This window comes from Euprymna scolopes, chromosome 46, assembly GCF_053919585.1.
Source record: "Euprymna scolopes isolate OS-2025 chromosome 46, ASM5391958v1, whole genome shotgun sequence".
Taxonomy (NCBI): domain Eukaryota; kingdom Metazoa; phylum Mollusca; class Cephalopoda; order Sepiida; family Sepiolidae; genus Euprymna; species Euprymna scolopes.
Window position 1 is genome coordinate 182,206,899 of NC_136527.1, and position 8,380 is coordinate 182,215,278.

The following is an 8,380-nucleotide window of genomic DNA, read 5'->3' on the forward strand; positions in this document are numbered from 1 at the left end:
AAAAAAAATCCCACACTTTTAAATGCGATTTAAGCAGATAAATATATACAGTATGCAAAATTTTTTTTAGTTAAAAGTGTTCTGACTTTTACCAACGCGACTAATGTTATTTTTTTTAACTATATGACTTATTTTATTTATATTTTTAAGTAGTTTTAAATTTATTTATTTTGTAGTAGATTCAATTTACAGAATAAAAAAATATTTACATGTTTTTCTATAGAAAAGCGAAGAAAAGTTTATTGTTTTAAATACATTTTAGTTCGAAATGTTTTTACCTTAAATATATACATACATACATATATATATATATATATATATATATGAATATATATATATGAATATATATATATGAATATATATATATGAATATATATATATATATGAATATATATATATGAATACATATATATATATGAATATATATATATGAATATATATATATGAATATATAAATGAATATATATATATATATATATATATATATATGATTATATATACATGAATACATATATATATATGAATATATATATATATATGAATATATATATATGAATATATATATATATGAATATATATATATATATAAATATATGAATATATATATATGAATATATATATGAATATATATATGAATATATTCATATATATATATGAATATATATATATGAATATATATATATACACACACATATATATACACACACATATATATACACATATATACACTTACACACGTATATATATACACACATACACACACGTATATATACACACATATATACACACACTTATATATACACATATATATAGACATATATATATACACACACGATATATATACACATATATATACACATATATATATATACACACACGATATATATATACACATATATATACACATATATAAACGCACATATATATGCACACATATGTATACACATATATATATACACGCATATATATATACACACACACACACATATATATATATACACACATACATATATATATACACATATATATTACACACATTATATATAACTACATATATACACACATATCATATATATATATATATATATATATATATATATATATATATATATATATATAAAAAGCTTTAGCATTTATTTACATCCCACGAGGCCAAAGCAAGAAGTTTTACACTTTGAACAAAGTTTTTGGATTAAAATATGCAATAACAAGACGAGTATGTAAAACCGTTTTTATAATAAGCTTAGTTAATAGCAAAGTTTGCTTTTTATTTTTATATAAAAGTTGTAAAAAGATTTGTAAATAAAATTATGTATCTTTAATTTTTTTGTTTATTTATAGTACAAACATGTAAACTTTTTTATTCTATATTTTATTTACAAAGTTTTGTTATAAACACAGATTTTTAAATTTTAAATAAACCTGTTATCCAATAAAACCATTTTTAAATGCTAATCTCCTAACTTTTTCATCGTTTGCAGGCAAAGATTTTGTTGTTATGAAAAAATAAATTATTAAAAATTGTAAATAAAATGGATTTAAACAATGTTTTTCGTTTGTTTGCCTGTGATAAAATTTTTCTTAATCTGCAAAGTTTAAAAGAAATATATTTGTATATTTTTTTATTACACTGTAAAGTGTATACAATTTAAAATAGCGTTTTTTGATTAAAATGTTTTTGCGTATTACCCCTTTTCCGACGGCTTATAATGGCAAAGTTAAAATATTTGTATTAATAAAGCAATTTTAATGACAAGCTTATTTTGTAATACGCCTATTTTTTATTAACAACAAGCTTTTTATAAACAAAACCGCTGTTAAATAGTAAAACCTTTTTCGTTAATAAAAATCTGTGACCTAAAAGCTATAAAAGTATGATTCAACTCAGTTAGAACTTCCGGTTCAGTTGAATCGCAAAAAGAGGATCACGTAAACATTGTATTCCTTCTACCCTAATTGATATTCTACTAATAGACTACCTAGTACTTACCTCTCCCAATACAATTAATATAAAAAGAATTTAACCATGGTCTCCTTGCACTCCCAGGAAATAACTTCTGCGACGGTAAATGAACTTCAACAGATTGAGTTTTCACAGCTGATAAGGTAGTAATTAAGAAAAGAAGCCGTTCAACGCCTGATATTCAAATATCTCAGCCAGGCATTAGCAACAACAAAGTGTATATTCGTAGCTTTAATGGCACCAACGGAAAAGTTAGCTTTGCGGCTGTAAACTAAAAAAGGCATTGTTCTGCTTTCCTTGTTTGTTGTTAGGGGTGATGTAACATGGACAAAAGATAGTTTCATAACTATTAGCAAAATGAAAGATAGAACTGAAAAGCATGAGAAGCACGTTGACAATGTAGTTTCCCTACCAATTTTGGGGGCCATAAATATTAAAGAAAAACTTAGTGAGGCCTGCAGACTTTCAATCGATCATCATAACCTGAATGTTAAGAAGAACCCTGAAATTTTATCTAAAATAATAGATTGTATTTTCTTTTGTGGGAACTTTGAAACTCCCTTACGAGGACATGATGAAAAAGATGATTCAGTAAATTCAAGTGTATTTAGAGGATTTTTAAATTTTGCATCTTAATTAGATCCAGATTTACAGAATCACTTAGAAACCAGTAATGTCTTCAAACGTGTTTCCAATATATTCAGAATAACATACTTAACTGTCTTTTACAAATATACCATGATGAAATAAGGGCAGAAATTAGCAAAGCTTCCTTTGTAGCTGTCATGGCTGATGATACAACAGATGTGTCTGAACATACACAAATGATCATTGTTTTACGGTACGTCTTGGATGAAAAAATACTTGAACGCATTTGGGGATTCTTTATTCCAGAACATCAAACCGCTGATGGGGTATCAAAATGTATTCTACAACAATTAAATATAATCCTTCAAGGGAATCGCCAACAACTGATAGTTCAGACATTTGATGATGCAAATGTCATGAAAGGCAAAAAAGCTGGTGCTCAGGCGAAAATAGAAGCAGTTTATAGTAATGCGCATTTCACGCACTGTTATGCGCATCAACTTAATTTAATAATGAGGAATGTAGCAAGCATTACACGAAATGCTAGAATATTTATCTCTAACATTTTGGCTATTCCGACTTTCTTTTCTAGATCACCACACCGTCTGTCCATTTTTCAAGAAGCATCTGGATGTAAGCATTCTACGTGTATCCGCAACAAGGTGGGACTTTAACATACATAGAGTTCATGAAAATGTTCAAGCATAAAAAAACTGTCACTGAAATTCAGTCAACATCATATGTAGATGAGACCGTTGCAGAAGCGACATGAATTCTGAAATATTTGAACGATGAAAATTTCATATTTTGGTTTGAGCTATTTCATAAAATTATGTCTCATGTTGAAATTATTTCTCGGGAAATTAGCATATATAAAGTCAATAAATACATAACAAATTTCAAACCTGCTATTTTAGAGATAAGAAACACTAAATAATGTGAAAATCCTTCCAAAACACTCAAGGGCGAAGCTAAAGAACTATGTGACTATATATCTGTTGATATAACGGACAGATATTCTTTCAACTAAACATTTAATACTTGCTAAATTGTTTTACAAGATAAGCTTTGCTAGTTTTAAGAAAAAAACTACCTATAGAAGAGATATCCTTGACAACTGAAGCATATCCCATGATTGACAAACAAAAGCTTAAAACTGAGTTAGAAATATTTTATAGTAGGTCAGATATCCATGAGTATTGCAAAGTAATTGATGTCCTTAAATTTATTTTGGAAAACAATTTAAACGATGTTCTTAGTGAAATCACAAAACTCATAAAAATTATCTAGACAATTCTCATGATTACATCAGAGGTAGAACGTTGTTTTTCAACTCTGAAAAGAATAAAAACTTATCTAAGGAACACCATAGGTTGTGAAACACTAAATGCACTTGCAGTGCTTTCAATTGATAAAAAAGTTCTTCAGCAGTCATTCAGAAGTTAAAGAGAAAATTATCAATCTTTTCTCACAAATTAAAACAAGAAGAATGGAATTTACTTTCAAATAAATATAATAAGTAACCTATCCCAAATATTTACATCTATTTAGAATTCATTTAAGTTATTGTATTTTTATACGTGTGCATACGTATAAATTATGTATATTTTTTATGTTTATTTTATTTTTACACAATATTAAAACAATACGCATTTTTTTTAAACAGCACCCCCACTAATCTTAGGCACGAGCCGCCACTGGCAGTATCTGTTCCTCAGATGCTAGATTTCAATTTCTTCTCTCTCAGTGGAGGATACATCCTTTTACGACTAAAACAATTTTTTGTTCCTTTTCAACACATTAAAAAACGACCCTTGTGTCTAAATTTGTCCCGTTGGGAGGCATTGTAGATAGGTACTATATTTAATGTAGCAAAGTTTTAATATTAAAAAAGTAACTGGGAAAAGTAATTTCTGATTTAATTACAAAATGCACCGGAAATATCCCTTCTGATTGATTATAAAATGCACTGGAAATGTATCTTCTGATTATTATTTTTGTTTACTTGCCCCCCCCCCACAAGGGCAGAGTTGGACATGAGGTCGGTTAAAAATTGTGGGGGGCACCAGCTCCTCAAAAGGGGCACTCTGGTCAGTAACAAAAATAAAAATTGTATCAGTAATGAAGGATTTCCCTCCATTAACCATGACAAAAAAGGGGGGGTAAGTCACTGGAATGCTGAGACTGGTACTACACTCAGAAATTCATGTTGAAGCAATAGTTGCCTAATCGCTAATGATGTTTATGTTTTTATGTATTCATTTCGAAAAGCTGCTGAAACAGTTTATGATTTAAACATTACTTTATTTCAAGTATATTTTAAACAGGGATATGAAATCAGTTCCGGAAATGACTTAAACCGTTTATGATTTAAGCATTACTTTATTTCATGTATATTTATCATAGTAGTATAGGGGATATGAAATCAGTCCTGGAAATGACTGAAACAGTTTACGCATTAAATATTACTTTATTTAATGTATACTTATAACAGTGGGGTGGGGGATATGAAGTCAGTCCCAGAAAGGGATGAAACAGTTTACTATTTAGACATTACATTGGATCTTGGGCAAACGTGATCTCTCCTTCATTCTCATGCGTCACCTCCTCAATTGTGTTGCTGAGCTCCTCCTCCAAAGCTAACTCTTCGTCATCTACTTCTGGGAGTACAATTGATGGTGGTGGGTGTCTAGGTGATTGTGGTGATAATGCAGGTGGTGGTATCCTGGTAGGTGATGTAGATTCCGTGTTTGTGTTTGTTGGGTTTATAGCAGAGAGTTTGTGAAGGCAGGTGTTTTGTCAGTCAGAGGCTCCAGTGGCACAGAAGTTCCAAGAGAGCTGGGCATGTGCTGGCACAGTTGGATGGGTTCTGATGGTAAAGTTGTTGGTTGTTGTTGGAGTGGGTCTATTGTGGGAATTTTTATTGGGTTTTCCAAAAGAACTGCTATTTTTTAGAACTGAATTTTTATTGTTGTTCACCAAAAGAACTGCTATTTTTGAAGACATGTAGTCTAGTTCTCTGTTAGTGAACAATTTCATACTGTTGTATCGCTGTGTTGTAATTTTACCTGGAGGGATGTTTGCTTTTCCAGAATAAAAATGAAAAAATATCTTTCTCCAGGTTGCTGTTCTTTCTTTTTGTCTTTTATGCTTTTGTTTAGCATAATCCGTTGCGCATATTAGTGTCCACCTCTCTTCCCTTTCCCATACCACCTCCTCTCTACGTTTTGTCTCCTCATACTTTACTTTATGGTAGTCTTCTTCTGCGGTCTTCAGAGCCTCATGTTTAATGATATTTACTTCTGATTGTGGGATATATCTTCCCATCTCTGAGATGAGGAATCGCAGGTTGTGTAACGATGTGTCCTTTTTCTCTGCTGGGAGATCCGAGGCTTTTACTCTCTTGGTGAGTATCTCTCCTGCACTGCGTCCCCATTTCTCCAACCTTGAGTAGTGGTAGCAGTGCAGAAGGACGTTCTTCTGTTCAACAGACCATGACTGGGTTTTTATCCCCCTTTTGTTTCTTTTGGGGTCTGTCAAGCGAGATGTAGGAAGGACGCTTGGTCATTCTTGGGACGCACTGGATGGTCGGAGGAAGGCGGCACACCAGTGTGAGTTCTCATATGTCTGACTAAGTGTGATTTCCGACAAAAAGAAGCTCCACACACTTTACAAGTATGTAGCTTTTTCCTTTTTTTATTTTACTTTTGTTAGTTTGGAGAGATCAAAGGGCTCTTTCCTGTGGCTAACACTTAATTCTATTACAATTTAAAGTTATATCCGAGGGCTCTTTTAAGAATAGACACTGTTACCTTTATGGCTGCAATCTGTATTTCCTTGTAGTTTCTCTAGTGTGAGTTATCTTATGGCTGACTAAGACATATTTTTGAGTAAAAGAAGATCTACTCACTTCAAAAGTATGTGGCGTTTCCCCAGTGTGAGTTCTTAAATGTGATACTAAATCTAGTTTTTCAATACTAGAATATCCACAGTCATCGCAAGTATGTGGCTTTTCCCCAGTGTGAGTTCACATATATCTGATTTTCGAGAACAAAAATCTGATTTTCGAGAACAAAAACCCCGTGTGAGTTCTCATATGTATAACTAAGCCTGATTTTCGAAAAAAAAGAATATCCACACACTTCACAAGAATGTGGCTTTTCGCTTTTTTTTCATTTTTCTTAAACTTTTTCTTCTAGGGGATGGGACATCCAACCAGATGTCTGACATTTACCCCTATTTTAGTGAGTCCAACCAAGAAATCTTTTCAGGATTCTAGCCGTCCCTTTCAGTGCAATCATTTGTATTTCACTTGCACTTGGTTCACCGGGTATGCTTGCTATGTACTTTTTAAAGTTCTTTTTCATAAGCCCAGTTGCTCCTATGATGACTGGTATAATTGAAACGTCTTTTAATTTCCAATTTCGTTTCATATCATACATAAGTTCTTGATACTTTGTTATCTTTTCCCTCTCAACTCTGTTAAGCCCTGTATCATTGAGTACACTGACCTCTATTACGGTCGCTTTTTTTTTGCTCTGTCCCAAATCACTATATCTGGTTTAACAGCTGCGTTTCAAGATATGTAGCAGTAGGAATTATGTAGTCATAGTGAATAGTGTAGTTGTTATTCCCAACTGTTCGTTCTGGTATATGTTCCCAGGATTTTTTACTACACTGAATGTTGAGTTTCTTACATATCTTCCAGTGCAGGTATTTGCAAACTCCATTATGGCGATCTGTATAATAACCGTCTCCAAGTAGGACTTTGCAACCAGAAATCAGGTGGCCCACACTCTCAACCTCAGTGCTACAGAACCTGCATTTATTATTGTTGCTTAGACCACACATCTTTTTGAAGGCGTTTGTCATGAGGCCCTGGTCTTGTGCAGCCAATATCAACCTCTCTTGGTCGTAATGGAGGGATCCTCTTTTGAGCCAGTCCAGGGAACCATCCCTATCAATATATTCTTGGGATAGTTCAGTCGGTAGGTATTTTGCCCGTTTATGGTTGGTCCATTCTTCTCTTTTTACACTATGTAACTGGCTAGTGTATTTTTCCGACTTTTCTGGGCTATGTCAGTGGCAGGCTTGTTTGGGTTCTCAGTATCATTTGTAAGGCAATCTTTTCCAAAATGAGTGGCAAGTTGTGTTATAGATGTTGTACTACTTGCTCGATTCTGATAATGGTCTTTAATTTTCATAAGATTGGGGTTACAGGAACTTATTATGTACTGACCTATGCTGACGATTGTGGCTCTGTGTTGATGATTGACTTCCGAGAGTCCCATACCTCCTACTCGCCTGGGTAGGTACAAACGAGGCATGCACTGATTTTGATAAATAACTCGGTACAAGGTTAACATTTTCCTTGTCTTTGTGTTAAGCCAATTTATGTCTTTCTGAGGCCAGTCAATAATGCCAAAACTATATGTTAGTACTGGCATGGCAAGTTGGTTAATTGCCGTAATTTTATTTTTGTTTGTGATTTCAGTTTTGCAGATTTTTCTTACCCGGCGTAAATATTCTTGGCTTAGTTTCTCTCTCATCTTTTAATGCTGGATAGACTCATTTTCATCAATGCCGAGGTATTTGTATGTTTCCTGTTCATCCAGTTCTCTGATTACACTATTTTCATCGTGCTGTATATTTTCAGTAGATATCTTCTTGCCAGCTTTCAGGGTACACATAGCACACTTATCCAGTCCGAGCTTCATTTTGATGTCATTAGAAAAAGTGTGGACAATATTCAGTAGATTATCTAAATCCTTATCCGAGCTAGCATAAAGCTTAAGGTCATCCATGAAAAATAAATGGTTTATTAACTTG